The following is a 20634-nucleotide window of genomic DNA, read 5'->3' on the forward strand; positions in this document are numbered from 1 at the left end:
AGTAAATCCCTCCACTGGTGAAATTTAATTCATTGATTAAATCAATCTCGAATTGAAAGCTAGTATCTGTGATGGCGGCCTTGAAACTGCCGTCGATTGTTCTAAAACCTCATCTGGTTCACCAGTGCACTTTAGAGAAAGAAGTCTGCCCTACATATGACTCCAGACCCAGAGCAATGAGGGTGACTTTTACCTGCCCTCTGAAATGGCCGAACAAGCCACTCTCAGTTGATGGGCAATTAGGGAAACGCAACAAATGCTGGTCCAGCAGGCGACACCAACAGCCCATAAAAGAAGAATCATTAAGTCGAAAGAGAATGGCCTGGTAACGGATTGAGAAACTGGATGCTTCTTCTGCTGCAATAACAAGGCTGACGGGGCCTGATGCTGGGCTGTAAATTCGCGAAAGATTTTGAAAAATTTCATTTCGATAAGATAGGCCAGAGAAAGGCAGATAAGAATGTATCTCACTCTCTCATACATGTCGTTGACTGTTGGTGGTTGTAGCACAATGAGGTAACTGCTCCAGTGTATCAGAGAATCCTCAGTGTACGAGAGGAATTCTACCAGCAATGCTTCCCCGACGTCCCCCAGGTTGAAGCGATTCATTCATGCTGATGACTGGGAGCAATTTGTTAGTCATCGTTCAAAATGGCCAACGTCTCTCCCCCAAGCTGCAGCACGCTTTGAGTCACAAGATCTCAATGTTGAGGCAGAATTGCGGCAGAGAAGAAAGTAACAGGAAGCTAATTCTGCGCTCCTGATCCCACTACCTCGTGGGACATCCTGTCCTATGTGTCCAAAGATCTGTGGGCCGAGAATCGCCCCGTTCACTCACATGAAGATCCACAGGAGAAACTTACGGACCTGAGTAGATGTTATCCTCGAATCGATGGACAGACAACGACAACAAATGTTTCTTACAAAGTAAATGTCATTAAAAGCCACGTTCAATATTAGTTTTGCTAAAACTTCCCATCGCCAACAGAACATGAACAAGTATTGTGTGTTTGTCCCTCTCTCATACGTGAGCTTCGTTCTACCCGAGTGTGCTGGCATCTAGTGGCCGAAACCAGAACTTCAACAGAGGGAAGATATTCACATCAAGTTTCGATATTGCAGGAACAGGTCAAGATGAATAATTAATAATGGGATGGGATAGGACAGACCTCGTAATTTAATCAATAAATCCACTCTAAAAATCACTATTAAATTATCAGTGAATCGGCAGTGTTTGCAATTTGCTATCGTCCAGAACATTGGAGACGATTAGCACAGCTGTAATGAATGGAAATCTGGAAAAGTGTTGGAGGGAGAATGGATTTCAGAGACAAACAGATAACGTTACATGAAATGGTCTGGACGGAGGGATGTGTCGAGCAGTTTATCAAATAGAACTAATTGACCCAATTTCATTTAGGTATATTATTTATTGAATTACTCCAGATTTACAAAGTATCTCAGAGACTGGGAGAGAACTAATAACTCCCCACTCACATTGTGAACAAAAGACAGAGTCATACAGAATGAACCATTCACTCATACACACCCACAGTGACTGACAGATAGACAATGAATTCCACACTCAAATCCTGCACCACACACCAAGTGACACAGAATGACTCCTGCACCCATACACATAGAATAGTTGCAGCACAGGAAAATATCATTCAGACCTTTGTGTCTGGGAGTTGTCTTTCAATAGAAGCTCAGCTATCCCAGTCCACAGCATGAAAGCATAGGAGCAGAATTTGCAGGAGACACAATACATCTAGGAAAGTAAGCTGTGAAGAGGACAGAAGGAGCATGCAGCTAGTTATAGACAAGTTCTGTACATCGATAGAAACCTGGCAACTGGAATATAATGTGAAGTTATTTATTTTGGCAGAAGGAGTACAAAATCAGATTATTGCTCAAATATAGAACGGCTGTGGAATTCGAAGTTGCAGAGGGATCTCGGTGTTCTAGTGCATGAGGCGCAAATAATTAGTATGCAGGTACAGCAAGTAATAAAGAAGGTTAATGGAATGTTTGCTTTATTACAAGCAATTGACCATGAAAGAAACGAATATTATGCTTCGGCTGTACAGGTCATTTGTGAAGTATCTCGACCATTGTCCGAAATTTTGGTATCCATATTCAATGAAGGATGTAATTGCGTTTGAAACGGTCCAGAAAAGATTTACTAGTTTGATAACTGAATGGTTAGACCGTGCAGACGAGATTTACGAGGCTGAAAGTTAACGCAAACTGGTTGAATGGGAGGTAACTTGCTCGATGTACATCAGATCTTGAATGACCTTCACAAGGTGCACGTGAAAAGGACACAGAAATCATAGAAACCCGACAGTGCAGAAGGAGGCCATTCGGCCCATCGAGTCTGCACCGACCACAATCCCACCCAGGCCCGACCCCCACATATTTACCCACTAATCCCTCTAACTTACGCATCTCAGGACTTGAAGGGGCAATTTTTAACCTGGCCAATCAACCGAACCCGCACATCATTGGACTGTGGGTGGAAACCGGAGGAAACCCACGCAGACACGAGGAGAATGTGCAAACTCCACACAGACAGTGACCCGAACCGGGAATCGAACTCGGGACCCTGGCGCTGTGCAGCAGCAGGGCTAACCACTGTGCTCCCGTGCCGCCCAACATCTCCAGTTCTGGATGAATCCAGAACAACAGGCACTTAAAGAAAACTGATCTTCCGCTTTCCGGGCTGAGATGAGGAGAATTTTGTTCTCTCGGACCGTTGTGCGACTTTGGAACTCTCTGACTCAGAAGGCGGTGGAGGCAGGGTAGTAAATATTTACTAAGGCAGAGATGGATCGATTCTTGTTAGGCAACATAATCAAAGGTTATCGGAGGTAACAGATCAGCCATGACCTTATTGAATGGCGGGGCAGGCTCGTGGGGCCGAATGGCCTACTTCTGATCCTGTTTCCTGTGTTCTTGTGTGTGTATCCTAATTGTTAATTTCCCCTGAACTGGATTGCTGAAACGCACCAATACTCACGGTTCAATGGGAGAACCAGAGTAATACCAAAATGTGGAAAAAATAAAACAAAACCGTGGGATTGCCAACTCTGTCAGACTGTATGGCTTCTTCTCGAGACGTATTCTCTGCAATGATTTCTCAAGAGATCAGCTCTGCCCGCGCTTTTGTTCATTGTCGCCATCTCCATTGCGAAGAACTTTCTTTTTAAATGGTGTCTGGGATCGTGCGGGGTTTGAAGCCGAGACCTCCCGCATTGTAATGTTATTGCCCTCAGCAAGAATCACGCCCTCTGGCCAGTGAGGTGAGCCAGCCGCGACATCAAGGCCCACTGAAAACATATTTTCATTGTCTCCCTCAGCTTATCAACCATCTTTTCGCAACGTAATTGTACAATCAGAAATGTTAATGAACAATGGACAAGATGCTGGAAAATCTTCCGGATCTGATAGGATTTGTAAGGAGAGAAAAGAGGTGACGTTTCGTGTCCAGCTGACCCTTTATCAGAGCTAAAAGGCATAAAAAGTGGGAGTTATTTATACTGTAGGGCGAGGGAATGAGTCATAGAAGGTGACCTGCTGGGATGGAAATTTCCTCTATTTTGCAGCAGCTACATTTCCAACATATTCCATCTGGCTGGGCATTCAGGAGCGATGGTGAGGGTGACCTTCTTCCCCAAAAATTCATGGATCGAAAATCAAATGGATGGAGGCCTTTTTCCAAACTCCTGGGTGGCTGAGGAAATGGCCGAGCGGGTTTAGCGATGGTCTACACGGGTGAGTTTAATACTCACTCTCATCATTATTCTACAGAACTTTTAACAAATAGCTTCTCTGTATTTGAACACATGCAGCTGTGGTCTTCCACACTTTGCTCATGTCGGTTCTTCACAACAATCTTTGAACTGATGTGATGGGAATTTCTTTCGCTGAGAGAAACTACAATCCCAACATTGAACATCTGGTTGAATTTTCAGGGTCTAAGACAAAAAGGATCACATTTCCCCGTGAACCTGCTGTGTTTTTCTTCAATTTTCCATTGTTATGACATAGTCTGTAAAGACAGCTAGTGAGCAGAAGTGTATTGGCTGAGCAGACCGCTTGCCAGAGGCTCGTTGGTCTAGAGGTATGATTCTCGCTTCGGGGATTTCGTTGTATGATCATGCAAGAGGTCCCGGGTTCAATTCCCGGACGAGCTCTCGCTTGCTGCCAGTTTAAGTCCCAAATGCTGGTTGTTTATCTGAACAAAATACGTTGCGTTTTAGATGGCGGGATTTACAAATCTCGACTTCAGGTTTGAAATCCTGCAACACCTCGCGACAAGTTTATCAATGCGGCACATGGAGAAAATGAAAAGTTTTCAAGAATGTTCACCCACGGAACCAGACTGGAAACTTATCCCAATAAATCAATCAGGGCTGTCCATTGCTTATCGCGTCAGGGATTCTTGCATCGTGTGTTCTATTGTATTTTAGTCAGAAAGAAATTGCAGTCTGACAAAGCTGGGGGTCACAGTTTGATTTTGAATTGATTATATTTTAACTATGCTCCAGGCGTTTCACTGAGCAGGAAATGGATCTTTGTGATGCTGTTCGGCATTCCACTCCAGAGGCAATTAACTCAGTGAAGAGGAGATTTGGAGGGGCTGTCCGTATTTGATTAGACACCAGGACCGGGTGACATGCATCGAAGGATATTGAAGGAAAGGAGCTGTAATTGCGAAGAAATTGAAAATAACTTTCCAACTTCGGATTTAGTAAGGTAACAATGTTTTCAACTAACTATCTTGAGTACTTTGAAGTGGTAACCGAGAGTGTTGATGAGGGTAATGCTGTTCATGCGGTTTACATAAACTTCCGAAAGCATGGAAATTTTTAATACAGCAGATTAAATTAAATGTATCAAAATGTGAATTGATCTGTTTTGAAGGAAGAACCCAGATTCAAAACATAAAATACATGGTACAATTCTAAAGAGGCAAACAAGTACATACATCTCCCAAGTTGACAGGGGTTGGCATAGAGGTTTGCAGCATGGAAACAGGCCCTTTGACTCAACTTGTCCATGCCGCCCTTTTTTAACGACTAAGCTAGTCCCAATTGCCTGCGTTTGGCCCATATCCCTCGATAACCATCTTACTCATGTAACTGTCTAAAAGGCAAAATTGTCCCCGCCTCTATGACTACCTCTGGCAGCATTTTCCAGACACGCACCACCCTCTGTGTGAAAAAATTGCCCCGCTGCACCCTTTTGTATCTCACCTGAAACCTATGTCCTCTAGTTTTAGACTCCCCTACCTTTGGGAAAAGATATTGACTATCTAGTTAATCAATGCCACTCATTCTGTTGTAGACCTCAATGAGATCACCCCTGCGCTCTAAATTAAAAAGACACAGTGTATCCAGCTTCTCCTTGTAACTCAAACCATCAAGTCCTGGTAGTATTCTAGTAAATCTTTTCTGCACTCCTTCTATTTTAATAATATCCTTTCGATAATAGGGTGACCAGAACTGTACACAGGATGGTGAGGAGAGTGATTATAATAATTCAGACGGTGCCCTGCTTTTTATTAACGTGGCACAGAGTATAAAAGTACAGATACTATGTTAAGCCTGCATTTAAATTGAGTTCGGTTTCAAATGGGTATTGCTTCCATTTTCTGGAGAACAAATTTAAAAAAACAATATAAAAGATTTCAGAAGGTAGCAGAAATGTTTCACCAGAATAGTTCAATTGATGAAGAACTTTAGTTATTGAGAATGGTTGGTTACACTGCGACTTCTCTACTCGGAGAAGGGAAGGTTCAGAGGAGAATTGGGAAAAAAACGTGCAAATCCTCATAGGTCTGGTCTGAAGATTGATACAAATTTGTTCTCATTGTTAGTAGACTCGAGACCCAGAGGGCAGATATTGGAAGTAATTGTCAAAATAAGCAACAGCAGCATCAAGGGAATGCTGCCTGAGAGAGAGTCACGGCAGGTTCACTTGAATTCGATTATTATTCGAAAGGAAAATATGCAGGGTAACAGTTAACCGACAAGGCAGTGAGACCAGAGGCCCGCTGAGAGCTAGCAGAGACAGATAAGGCTGAATGGCCTCCCTTTAAGTTGTTTTATTTTTTAAACAGTATTTGGGCGCCGCAGGACAGGTTTCATTTATTGACCATCCCTAGCTGTACTTGAGAATGTGGTGGTGCGTTTGAATCTCTGCAGTCCCTGGGGTGTAGACATACTTGCAGTGTTGATCGGGAGGGAATTCCTGGGTATTGAACTAGTGACAGTGTAGGATGGTGATATGCTTCCAAATCAGGATGGTGAGTAACTTGGAGGGGAACATTTGGGTGGAGGTGTTCCCAGGCATCTGCTCCTTTTGTTCTTCTCGATGGTCACGATCGTGGGTTTAGAAGCTGGTGTTTAAGAGTTAGGAGACTGGATCAGGTAGTAATTCCACTGACAAATTAAAGATCTTTTACAGCAAGATATTTGTTTAAGTCACAGTTTAAAACCAACTCTAACAAATGAAGCAACTTAACTATTAACAATTGAACAATATTTAAAGAAGAAAGCAAACAACTAGAATGACTAATTTTCATTGTTTTAGACCCAAATAAGCAACATTCCTCTTAAAAGTATAAAATTATACGTTCCAAACAATTAGCACCCACAAATATATTTGGTGAAATTATTTTAGAGTGTTTTGAAGCTTCAAGAGAGTAATTGGTTTTCGGAGCATCTTGTAGAAAATCTCTACCTTCAAAAGCATGATGAAGGAACTGCAGAAAATCCTTATTAGTCAGGAAATTGTATTGTAGGAACCGCTGGGATTAAAACACGATAAATCCCTAGGGCCTGATGCTCTGCATCCCAGAGTACTTAAGGACGTGGCCATAGAAATGGTGGATGCATTGGTGATCATTTCCCGTTTTGTATCGACTCTGGAAGAGGTCCAATGGATTGGAGGTTCGCTAATGTAACTCCCCATCCCCATATGGGAATTTCTGACGTCGTGGAACAGAAAGTTCAAAAGTTCAGCAATTGGACAGTGATTGCATTTCAATAAATACTTTATTATCAGTGAAATGTTTTGGGACGCCCTGTGGTTGTGAAAGGAGCTACAGAATTTCCAGTGGACCTCCGAAAGGACACAGAAAGGTTCGTGCAATGGGATGTCATGTGGCAGATGAAGAACAAAGTGATTAATTTTGTTGGGAAGAATAAAAAGAGGCAATATAAAATAAAGGGTATAATTCCAAAAGAGGATGCAGGAACAGCGGGAATATTGTGGACGTGTACATAAATCGTTGAAGGTGACAGGACAGTATTTAAGAGCCGTTAATGAAGCTTAAAGTATCATTGGCTTTCTAACTGAAAGCAAGACGTTAATACAAATTTACAGTGAAGAAAATGCAGATGTACTATTAAATAGCAAATTTGCTCTTCTGAGCCTTGCCCCTCGCCTGAGGTGTGGTAATCATTAAGCTAAATCTTCACCAGTAAGCTCTCCCTGTTGAGAGGGGGAACAGCGGATGGTCATTTGGGACTAAGCTGACTTTAGCTTTATATCTGGGACATCTTCAGTAAGAAGTCTCACAACACCAGGTTAAAGTCCAACGGGTTTATTTGGAATTTATTGAGTCAACTCACCTGTTGAAGGAGCAGCGCTCCGACAGCTTATGATTCCAAATAAAACCGTTGGACTTTAACCTGGTGTTGTGAGACTTCTTAATATGCCCACGCCTGCCCAATGCCGGCATCGCCACATCAGGGTCATAGTTAAACTGCGTTTTTCATTATCTGCTGCTGTGTGGGAGTTGGGATCTTTCTCATTCTGTCTGTGGAATTGTGCGTGCACAAGCGATTTGGTCTGACCGTCAGCTCCCGGAACTGTAAATTAGTTGGAATTCATTCTGTATTCGCAAGCTCTGGGATTGTGAACGAGTTGATGTCTCTCGTCATTTTGAATCTCCGATATATTTTTTTCAGCGTCGCTGACTGGGCCAACCTTTTTTTGTGTGTTCACTCATGGCATCATGGCCCGAGTACAGTTGAGAGTCAACCACATTGCTGTGGCTCTGGAGTCGCATGTAGGCCAGACTGGGCAAGAACGGAAGATTTCGCTTTCTGAAGGGCATTGGTGAACCAAATGGTTATTCCGATAATCGACAATGCATGAAAGCATAAATAGATTCTTGATTGCAGACATTTTGCATTGAATTCAAATTCCAGCTGCCGTGATGGGATTTGAGCACGGATCCCCACTGAAATTAGTTGAGTTTCGGGATCAATATTCCAGCGATAATACCACAAAGACGTCGCCTCCAAATTTCCCTCCAACTGAGTGGCTTGCTAGGCCACCTTTCAGGGCAGCTGAGAGTCAATAACATTGCTATTGGTCGGGAGTCATATTCAGGCCAGACCAGGTAAGAATTCCTTCCCTAAAGGACATCAGTTTATCAGTTGTTGTTTTTTTCTATGACAATCGATTCAAGGTAATTAATTCCAGACACTTTTATTGATGTCGAATTTCACCATCTGCCGTGGCGGTGGATGTGTCAGTGTTTATGTGAGTGTGCGTGTGAGGGAGAGGTTAACTCATTTTCATTCTGCTTGTGAGTGTGGATTAATCCCCTATATTCTCTCACAAACATTGTGATCCCTTTGCACCGATGAATTCTTATTAAAAAATACTTGTACCCTTGTGACCCTGATGGGCGGATGGGAGGTGTGGTGAGGTTTGAAGGCAATGCCGCAGGGTGCTGAGTGTAAAACAACCGATTTTAAAGCATGTGTGTAGGAAAGTGAAGAGTGACCTTGTCTGTGAGAAGATCACAGAAAAGCTGTATCTGGAGCTGCGTCCAAGAGACAAGTTTTGGTTGTCAGTAAATGAACTCCTGTAATGAAAGCACAAAATCAAAAAGAGGAAATGCTGGAAATGTTCAGCAGCTCCGAAAGCAGCTGTGGAGAGATATTCCTGTCGCAAGGATGTAACTCTACAATTGAATATTTCATGTTACTCAGACCTGACACTCTAAACACCTTCATGTGAGGAACAGGTAGGGCGGGAATTGGGTCTTTGTTGATTTGGGCAAACAGGACAACGCAGCAATGAGAAACCGCTCACCCCCCGGCGGCTTGGTGAAGGATAGGACTCAGATACGGGCCTCTGGCTGGGATTGACAAATGGAAAAATACACATCGAGTTTTAAAAGTAATAACAATCAAGATGGAATTCAAATCGATTTGTGCAGAGGTTTTCCCCGAGCTCCACTGTAGTCAGGATGGCCGAGCGGTCGAAGGCGCTGCGTTTAGGTCGCAGGCTCTTCTGGAGACGTTCAAATCCCACTACTGACAGTGATCTTTTCCGTCGCGAGGGACCTTCTAAACCCAAGGCATCTCTCCCCTCGCTGCACATGGGCAGCAGATGCAGAGAAACAACGACGACCTGCAAGGTCCACTCCATCCTGACTTGGAAATATATCGCCTTTGCTGTGGCTCGTTCGCAATCCTACAACTCCCTCCCAAACAGCAGTGTATATGCACATACACCACATGGACTGCAGTGGCTCAAGAATGAGTTCATCGCCAATTACGGAGAAGTATTTAAATTGAACAATAAATGCTTCCCGGGCCAGTGACACACATATCCCGTATGAATTAAGTATTTAAAAAAATCAACTTTCGAGCAGTAAACGATATGTGTGAATCAAATCCTGAACACGGCTACTTTTATACCAGATGTGTGTCTGAAAACAGTAAATGGAACCAGCTCACGATAAACCGCTCAATGTTTAGCGGAAGAGTTTCACTGAGTGATGTGTCTGATTCCCTCTGATGTGCTTGTTCAATGTCGGGAAAGGCAGATTTGAAATGTTTACAGGGAAATCGGTGCAGTCTCGATGGCCCACTGTGGGATTCAATTATTTTCTTTCATGAATCTATCCGAGATCCCATAGCATCTGGGGAGAGAGAAACGGTCGTTCCCGTGAAAGGTCTGCATCTGAAATGTGAACTACCCCTATTTTCTCAGATACGTTCCAGATCTGGCAGTATCTCTTTTTTCACAAACACCAACAGATCTGGAGCTTATTTCCAGCATTCTGCTGTACCGGAGTAGCAGTATCAGGCTCTGCAGCTGAGTTGGTTAAAGCCCATGTCTCGTAACAGGTAAATCCTGGTTTCAGGGACACGAGCAGTGCCTTGATTACTTTCACGTGATCTTTCAAGTGTTCATTGCAATTGCTCAAGTTACAATGTCCCTTTCTTGCTAGTCAATATTGTATTTCCCTTTACAGTGGATGATCTACAAAGATGAAACAAACACAGATTTCGAGACTCACCACGAATATCTCGACTGTTCATTGATACGATTCAGTTATTTTCATCATTTTTCAGTCAAAAAAATATTCTGCAATAAACCCAATGCTGTAAATTCTACAAACACAGTTTTCCATTTTTTTTCCCTCAGGGAATTTCTAACACAGTCAAATGGCCTGAGAATCACACAATCCCGACAGTGCTGAAGGAGACCATTCTGCCCATCGAGCCTGTCCCGACTGTGCGACAGAGAATCGCACACAGGACCTTTCCACCCCGCTAATCTACCGATACAAACACCTTGGGGACCAAGAGGCAATCTAGCATGGCGAATCCACCCAACCTGCTCATCTTTGGACTGTGGGAGGAAACCGGAGCACTCGGTTTCCTGGGATAACTTGCCTGGGTGAATGCAGCTTGAACAGCACTACGGTTTGGCACCATCCAGGACAAAGCATCCCACTTCATTCGCTTCCCATGCACAAAAATTCATTCCGTCTACTACCAACACACAACGGCAGCGGTTGGCACCATCTCCAAGATGAACTGCACATCTCAGCAAGGCTCCTTTGCCAGCACCTTCCAAACCCACGACCACCACAGCCGAGAAGGACAAGCGCAGCAGACACAACAGAATAACAACACCAGGTTGAAAGCCATTGATATTTAGTTATTGATTGTAGTTATTTATAAGTTGTTGTTGTTCCGTGTGTGCTCTTTAATCTTCTTCATCTTCCAAAGGAAGCGAAATATCGAATTGAAAAATTACTATTTTTAACCCAACCAGCGAATTTTGTGTCAATCTTGAAAGCTGGGGTTTGCGATTTCTTCTCGAGTCAGTGGTTTCCCTGGGAGCCGTGTAAACAGAAACAGGAGGGAGAGATGGCAGAGCAGGAAATGTCGGAGCCAAAGCGAAATCATATCAATGAAGGAGCAAACTGATTGTTACTCATCTGATCCAAAACCCGACTCTAGATGGATTCGAACCCACAACCTTGGAATGGTTAACATGCCATCTTTCAGAAGTGCAACGCGCTATCCATTGCGCCACAGAGCTGCGTGCCAGAAATTTACTTTACAGTTCCATACATGGATTCTTGACAATGTAGAAACGACAGGTTAGTTCACAACTCTCGTAGTTAAAATGCCAAAAACTGCTTAGAGGAACTTTATTGATTGCAAGTCAACTTGGGGCATCTTACGTCTGTTAAAACGGCTGTGGAAATACAAACCTTTGCGTTCTATATACAGGAAATCTGGCCATCACAGAATGATCCTCCCTCTCTCTCTTCCTAATTCTCCTGTACAGCTTGGAGACTAATCTCGCGGGTTTGATACTCGGGAGACACATTCTACTCTATCTGTCACAGGGCTGATCAGAACCTGTTCCCAGTTCCAGGGAAACAGCTGCACAGAACACAACGCAAAACTGGAAGCTGGAAATCTGAAACAAAAACAGAAAATGCTGGACAAGCTCACCAGCTGAGGCAACATTTTTGATTAATGGAGATTTCCATAAAACCAGCTCCTGAAGCACAGCACAGCTGCACAGTTTAAAGTTTCCTTTCATCAACAATGGATGCTCCATTCTATGATTTTGAACAATTCAAATTGATAATGCGCATTGTTACTCTCGTCGCCACAGCCTAAAAATCACTTCAGGCATTGATGTTACCCTTGGATTTTAACTTTGTTAATCCATTCTCTATTTTTTTAAAGCTACTATTGAAACTGTATCCATGATCCGCTCAGTTCTTTGTGAATGAGAAGGAGAATTGAAGATATATTTGGATAACTTTCCTTTGACTAAATTTGTACAAAAGCATAAAGGAGGGAATCACACACAACACGTCATGAAACTCGCCCGTTGAATATTGAAAGGTAACAGTGTTCTATTTATTCATTTATTATTAATGGAGAAAAGAAAAGTTGGAACAGTTGCAATCTGGCTAATGTAACTGAGTAAGGTGAAACACAATGGGGACTGGGCAGGATAAGCCTACCATGGGCAGTGCACATAGTGAAGGTGCGACGTTGACTGACTTGTCAGACGGAGCAGGGAGTCGTTGCAGAGTGAAGGTACAGGGGAAAGTGGGAGTGCTAAATGTTTAATGATCACTGTACAAGTAGACGGTGAAATGCAGACTTCAGGCTGGATATTCAATGGGTTCTGAGATGGGTGAATAGACTGCGTCATCTTGGCATGGTAAAGGTGCAATACGGATTAGGAATGCTAAATGTTTTTATGTAAAATATAAATTGTTTTATATCGCCTCTCCTTAATCTTCAGACGAAAATGTATCACTTCACACTTCCTTACATTAATTAAGTTGCATATGTCACGTGTCTGTACATTCTACCAGCCTGTCCATATCTTCTTGAAGATTATCAATATGTTTCTCACTAACGTTCATAATATGTTCACGTTTTGCACCACTGACAAATTTTGAGATTGAAACCTGGACAGCCAGATATAGGTCAGTAATATATATCAAGAAAAGCAAGTTTCTCTCTCTATACTATCCCCAATCAGAACTAGGTAAAACTTGGTGTAATATTTGCTTTAATAGGTTTGTACTAATAATTAAACCTTGTATAATGAAATTCTAACTATGCAAAACAACAATGATTCAAAATGCCACTTGGTGGAAAAGAAAATACCTATTGGAACTAATACTTTAACTTCGAAAGGACTTAAAAAGCATAGCATTGCTGATTTATCGGTATCTAAATGATGAATACAAAGGACAGCAGTGGTTTCCCTTGGAGCCGAGTAAACAGAAACAGCATGGAGAGATGGCAGAGCAGGAAATGTCGGTGCCAAAGCTGAATCACGTCAATGAAGCAGCAAACTGTTTGTTACTAATCTGATCCAAAATCCGACTCTGGTGGGACTCAAACCTCCAAATTTGAATGGCTAACGTGCCATCATTTAGAAGTCTAACTCGCTATCCATTGCGCCACTGGTAGATTCCGAATTGATGCGGCCAATACATTTAGTATTTCGAAATTCCCCCGTCCCAGGTTCTATGCAATGTGAACATTTCCTGTCTGTTGTATCCCTCTCTGATGTCTGAACTTCAGTCTACCAGAGGGTGCTGACATCTCCTGGCCGCAACGCAGAACTGCAGTAGAGCGGAAATAAATCACATGAACTGTCGCTGTTGCAGAGACAGATCAAACAGGATTTAATGATTGGATGTCAGCACTAAATCCATTAGAAAATTCAATATTGAAGTACTTTCCCATATAGTCAATATAACTTGCAATTTCCTATTATCTGGAGCACTTGAGTCGACTAGCATCGATGTACTAAAGGGAAATCTAGCTAATGAGACGATGGAGAACGAATTTCAGAGATAAGTAGATGATGTTACATTGAGGATTTTGAGTAGAGGATCGTGTGGAATCATGTACTAGTTAGAACAAAAGGCCCGGTTTCAATTAGGTATCTTCCGGATAGAATGTGTACAGATTTGCAAAGTTCCTAAGATATATTTATCAAGAATATCACACACATATGTCGCACCAGACACAGAGCGATACAGAATGAATCTAATATTCATACATCTAGAATCTTAGAATGGATACAACAAAGAGAGGGAGACCATTCGGCCCTTTGTGTGCTGCTCTGTGCAAGAACAACTTAGCTCATCCCTTTCCCAGTCCTTCTCTCATAAACCTGCAAATCCTTTCACTTCAGGATCTGAACCCATTCCCCTTTGAAAGCCCTGAATTGATGCTGCCTCTACCACCCTCCCAGGCAGTGCATTCTAGGTCCTAAACACTCAGCACATTAAAACCCATCCTTTTCTCCTCTGCCAATGGAAACAGTATTTTATCATCTACTCTCCTTAGCCTGCACCCACAAACCCACCACCTCTACCGTCTCGAAGGACAGCGGCAGCAGATACAGGCGAGCACCAGCACTGCAATCTCCCCCCTCGCCCACCAAGCCCCGCCCCGCCCCGCCCCCCCCCCCCCCCCCCACCACACCCCCGCCCCCAATCCACTCACTTTCCACCTTGGAAATACACCGCGGCTCCTTCACGGTCGCAGTGGCAAAATCCTGAAACACTGTTAGACTAACAGCACTGTGGCTGTACCGACACCTCAGGGACGAAGCAGTTCAAGAGAGCAGCAAACCACCACCTTCGTAAGGTCAGTTAGGGATTGGCAATGAATTCTGGCCTCGTCAGTGATGCGCACCTCTCGAAATGAATAAATAAATAAAAACTCGTAACTGCAACCGGAGACGGACAGATACAGAACAAATCTCACTCACATGCATCTCTTGGATACAATATGAATTCCCCAATCACATTCGCTAACAGAGGGTAAAAGACAGTCATTATCCAGTTGCAGTTTAACCAGAGTTTTATACAAGAACAGAGAAGATCTTAACACAACATGCAACAATTTAACCCAATATGGAACATCATGAGACCAGATAAGTAACTTTTGCTGAACAGAAAACATCTTCACGGAGAACATTTTGACACAACAGGGAACACGTTTACAGAGTCGGGCATATACAAACAGAATATTAAAGAAATATTGACACCAGATGGATCAAATTGGCACAGCCGGAAACACATTTACAATATCAAGGAGACATTTTACACAGCAGCAGAAAACACCTCTCAACAACATAGAGCACAGTTGCACAGCAGGAAATATTTTTACAAACATGCATTTGCAACAGAAAATCCCTTTAAAAATCAATGATGGATTCTGCAATTCCTTGTCTTGCCGTTTTCCCAGCACCTTTGTCTGTCGTTATATGTGTCCAAGCAGTCTCTTGCTGCTATGGTGTGTTTGTCTCTGTCTATTGTATTCTCGGTGTGATGCAGTGATGCCTCCTCGCACTGGTGTTCCTGTTAAACGATACAGGAATGAAAGTCTGTCTTGCGACATTGATAAGCAGCAGAGACATTTTTTTCTGTAGCAGAGTGGCGCAGCGGAAGCGTGCTGGGCCCATAACCCAGAGGTCGATGGATCGAAACCATCCTCTGCTACTCCTATTCACGCTGGTGATATGACAACTGGCAAGCAGTTATGATTTTTACGTGGAGAAGACAGGTATTTGGCTTATCTTTCCCGCGAAAAACCTCGATCTGGAGTAAATCACTTTTATATGCAACCAGAGTTTGACACAAGAAGAGGGAACATCTTAACACAACTCGCAAAAATTTACTGACAAAAACACCTTCACGGAGAATCTTTTTACACAACAGGGAGCACGTTTGCAAGAGAAGGGGACATATTAACAGAAGAAACAAATATTTACCGAGCCGGAAACACAACAACAGGGAAGCATTTTACACAACAGCAGAAAAATAAAACTCTCAACAACATTTGAGACAGTTATCTGGGTAAGATTGGTCTGGAGGGATATTGGCCAAACGCGGGTTATTGGGAGTAGCTCCGAAGTCAAAGAAAACTGGGCGGCATGGACACTTTGGGCCGAAGGGCCTGTTTCCATGCTGTAACCCTCTAAATCGTAGAGCACAGCAGGAAATATATTTATAAACAGTGAAACACTTTGCACAACAACACTGAACATGTTTGAACAGCAGAGAGGACAGCGACACATCAGGAAATATTTTTACAAGCATATATTTGCAACTGAAAATTAATTTAAAACATCAGATTCCGTGTCCTGTCGGTTTCGCGGCACCTTTGTCTGTCGTTACACGTGTACAAACAGTCTCTTTTGCTGCTTCTGTGCGTGTCTTTCTCTGTCCATTGCATTCTTGGTATTCTGCAGTAGAATTGTGTGGCCAGACTGAACCTCCCTGACAATCGTGGTGGTGTTAAACAAGAATGGGGAAGTGAATATATGAATGGCTACAGTGATAGACAGCAGGGGGGTGCTGGCTTGGCCATCGCAAAGTGGCGCAGCGGACGTGTGCTGGACTGATAATTCAGAGGTTGCTGCTTCGAAGCCATCCTCTACTACTTTCTGTTAGCGATCATAACAAAACTACTTCACAGCAATTCTGCAACTTTTTCGTGGAATGTGCAGGCATTTACATTGGATCCTCTTTTCTGTATTCACCCTCAAACTGCAGTAAATCGCATTGATCTGCACACAAGCTGTCGATGCTGTGAACATGCACCAGGGTATATCAGTGACAGAGGTAATGGTGTGCAGGGCACAATTTTAGAATTTGTGGATGATCTGAAAGTTGGAACCATTGTGACCTATGAGGAGGATAATGTCAAACTTCAAAAAGGGCATCGACAAGTTGACAGAATGAGTGGACAAGTTGCAGATGAAATTCAAAGCTGAGAATTGTGAAGTGATTCATTCTGATAGGAAGATGATAGAGAGACAATGAAAAGTAAAAGGAAAACAGTTCCAAGTTTTCGAATCCATTTCATTAGTGAGGTTTCTCAGTCCTACAACTCTACAGGAGGTGCAACAGTAAAACTCGAAAATAAAAGAAAATTATTACGGATGCTGTAATCTCAAAGCAAAAGAGAAAATGCTGGAAAATCTCTGCAGGTCTGGCAGCATCTGTAAAGAGTCAAATGAGCTGATCTTTCGAGTCCAGGTGACCCTTTGAGAAAGGGCCATCTGGACTTGTTTACTGCTAACTGATAACTTCCTTAAAGTCAATAATAATCCATTCAAAATATCAGAAAATGTATTTTACAATCATAATCACACGTTTGAGTCAATTACTGCATCTCATATTTGTAAATTGCCTTTTGTTAGTTCATTAACATATTTAAAAAGTCATTTAACTGAATGCTGGTAGTTTTATCAATGCCTTAATGTCGACTGCTTTGAAAATCTTACCACCCCCTGAGGGATTCCACTTCCAGGTATTAAATATCATGAGACCTCTGGACCGAGTGGATCGGGACAAACCGTTCCCACTAGTGGGATGATGAAGAACGAGAGAGAACAGGTTCAGCATCATTAGCAAAGGAAGGAATAGGAATACGAGGAAAATATTTTTCACACAGTGAGTGCTTAATGTGTGGAATGCACTGCCGGAGAGTGTGGTGGAGGCGGATTCGATTGAAGTGTTCAAAAGGAATCAGACTGTTACCTGAAAAGGAAGAATGTGCAGCGTTACAGGGAGAAGGCGGAGATGTTCATTTTCTTTCACAACTTCTTACATAACTTCTTGTTCATCACTCATCACTGAATCGAATTTGAATTGTTGTCTTGTCGTTACTAAACATGGAGAAGTGCAGCAATGATTATATGGCAAGAGAGCTGGTGTGAGTCATGAGTCTAATGGGAGAGTTAAAAAAAGAACAACTATGTGCCTAAAAGAAGGTGAGGATGGCAGGGAAACGAAATCTGAAATAAAAACAGAAAATGCCAGAAACCTCAGCAGGTCTGGCAGCATCTACGGAGAGAGAAACATAGTGAATACTTCGACACTGTATGACTCTTCTTCAGAGTTGAAGAGAGGCTGAAATGTGACGGATTTTAAAATGTTGAAGGGAATTCGGAGCACATTCGGGATTATTCATTGAAGGTATTAGAAAAGCAAATGGCATGTCTGTTTTTATTGCAAGTGGATTGGAGTAGATAAAGAAAGGTGTATTGCTGCAATTGTCCAGAATTTTATTGAGACTACATCTGCAATACTGTGTACAGCTATGGTCTCCACATTTGAGAAGGGATAGACTTGCATTGGAGGCGGTACAGAGAAGGTTCACGAGATTTCCCCCCGGAAGGAAGAGGTTGTTCTGTGAGGAGAGGCTGAGTGAATTAAGTTGAGAGACCCTGGCGCTCAAAACAATGTGTAAACGCTGAGTCAATGCTTCCATTCCTGTCCTCTGGGCAGACAAGCGGCAGATAAAGCAAAAGTAAAGTAAAGTAAACTTTAAATAAAGTTTTATATTCGTCCTAAATCAGGATTCTGACTAATAAATACTGCAGTGAAGTTACAGTGAAATTCCCCCAGTCTCCATACTCCGGCTCCTGTTCGCGTCAATGCAGGTAATTAGATGAAGTTCAATGCTGAGAAGTGTGAGTTGATTCATTTTGAGAGTGTGGAGAAATAAAGGGAGAAACTCTTAAGGAAATGCAGGAACAAAGGTACCTCGGTTTTTAAGGACAAAAGTAATTGAAGTTGGCTGGGCATGTTGAGAGAGCATGTAATAAAACAAATGGCATCCTACGTTTTATTGGAGGATTGAATACATGAATAAGAACGTCAATCTGAGCTTTTAAATACACGAGATAGGCCTCACCTGGAGCACTGAGCCCAGTGCTGGGCACCACAATCAAAGAAGGTTGTGAAGACATTGGAGACGGTGCAAAGGAGATTTACATGAATGATTCCATTGATAAAGATCTGTAACTATGAAGATAGATTGGAAGTTAGGTATTTTCCATGAGGCAAATAAGTCTAAGAGGAACTGTAGAGGGACAGGCAGCATTGAGGAAACAAGCCGGGGGGGGGAGGAGGGGTGGTGGGGGCGGGGGGGGGGGGGGGCGGTGGCTGCAGAAGGACTTGGGCAGGCTCGGACAGTGGGCAGAGAAGTGGCAGATGGGATACAATGTGGAAAAGTGTGAGGTTATGCACTTTGGAAGGAGGAATGGAAGTTTCGAAATGGGGAAATGCTGAGGAAACCAGAAACACAAAGGGGCTTGGGAGTCCCAGTTCAAAATTCTATTAATGTTAATGAGCAGGTGCATTCGGCATTTAGGGGGGCAAATGCAATGTCGAGAGGGCTAGAGTACAAGAACAGAGATGTACTTCAGAGGCCGACAAAGTCTCTGGTCAGACACCATTTGGAGTATTGTGAGCAGTTTGGGACCCGTATTTAAGGAAGGATGTGCTGGCCTTGGAAGGCGTCCAAAGGAGGCTCACAAGAATAATCCCTGGACTGAAGAGCTTGTTGTATGAGGAACGGTTGAGGACTCTGCGTCTGTCCTCGGTGGAGTTCAGAAAGATGAGGGGAGATCTTATTGAAACTTACAGGATACTGCGAGGCCTGGATAGCGTGGACATGGAGAGGATGTTTCCACTAGTAGGAAAAACTAGAACCAGAGGGCACAACCTCAGTCTGAAGGGACGATCCTTTAAAGCAGAGATGAGGAGGAATTTCTTCAGCGAGAAAGTGGTGAATCTGTGGAACTCTTTGCCGCAGAGGGCTGTGGAGGCGAGGTGATTACGTTTTTTTTAAGACATAGAGAGATAGGTTTTGATTAATAATGGGATCAGGGGTTAACGGGAAAAGACAGGAGAATGGGAATGAGACAAATATATGATTGAATGGCGCAACAGACTCGATGGGCAGAGTGGCCTAATTCTGCTCCTATGTCTTATGGTCTTGTATAACAGAAAGAAGAGTGGCACCGTCGTTAGCACTGCTGCCACACAATGACAGGGACCCGGGTTCAATTCAGGCCTTGGGTGACTGTTCGTAATTTTCACATTTTCTTTGCGTCCACATGGCTTTCCTCCGGGTGCTCCTGCCCCCTCCCCGCAACCGCCCCCCCCCCCCCCGCCCCGCCACACACGCACACACTCCATTGATAGGTTAAGTGGATTTACCGTGCTAAACGTTCCCTTATATGTCCCAGTATGTTTAGATTAGCAAGATTAACAGGGTTAATGTGTGAGGTTGCGTGGATAGGTCCGAGAATCAGTGCAGACTCAATGGACTGAATGTCCACCTTCTGCACATTAGGGATTCTGTGATAAAGGTTTTCATCTCCCCGAATTCATCAACAACCAGGCGTAAAATCTCAAAATAAGTGTCAAAATTGCACTGATCAGTGCCTAATGTACACAACTTTGGACATTATACGTACATTTAACATGGCCAATCCACCTAACCTGCACATCTTTGAATGACGGGAGTAAACTAGAGCACCCAGGAAACCCACGGGGAGAATGTGCTGATTTTGCACAGTCACCAAAGGCCATAACCAAACCAGGGTTTCTAGGGGCTGTGAGGTGGGGGAGTGGGATCAGGTAGAATGCTGTTTCAATAAGGCAGTGTGGACTTGATGGGCCAAATGGGCTGTCGTACATTGCAAAGATTCAGTGGTTTGAGAATCTAAAACATGATCGTATTTAATGGCGGAGCAGGCTGGAGGGGCCATGTGGTCCACTTCTTATCCGAGTTATTATCCAAAAAGCCGGTAATTGATTTCTGATATCAGAATTTACTCCAAATACCATTAATGCATCAACCCTGTGCTCACTGACAAACACTGACTCGTGGTTAAGCAATGCCTCAATTATAAAATTCTTATCCATGTTTCCAAATCCTTCCATCTCCTCAGTTCTTCCTCCCTTTCATCAACTCCAGCCCAGCAATCCTCTGAAATATCTGG

The 20634-nt window shown here is 43.2% G+C and overlaps 1 non-coding gene across 1 annotated transcript; it reads left to right on the forward strand.

The window, feature by feature from the left end:
• Positions 1-15259: 15259 nt before the first annotated feature.
• trnam-cau (transfer RNA methionine (anticodon CAU)) lies at positions 15260-15331 on the forward strand. The gene has a single exon. It is a non-coding gene; the product is annotated as a tRNA-Met (tRNA).
• The last annotated feature ends 5303 nt before the right edge of the window (positions 15332-20634 follow it).

Source organism: Mustelus asterias, unplaced genomic scaffold (assembly GCF_964213995.1).
Source record: "Mustelus asterias unplaced genomic scaffold, sMusAst1.hap1.1 HAP1_SCAFFOLD_124, whole genome shotgun sequence".
Taxonomy (NCBI): Eukaryota; Metazoa; Chordata; class Chondrichthyes; order Carcharhiniformes; family Triakidae; genus Mustelus; species Mustelus asterias.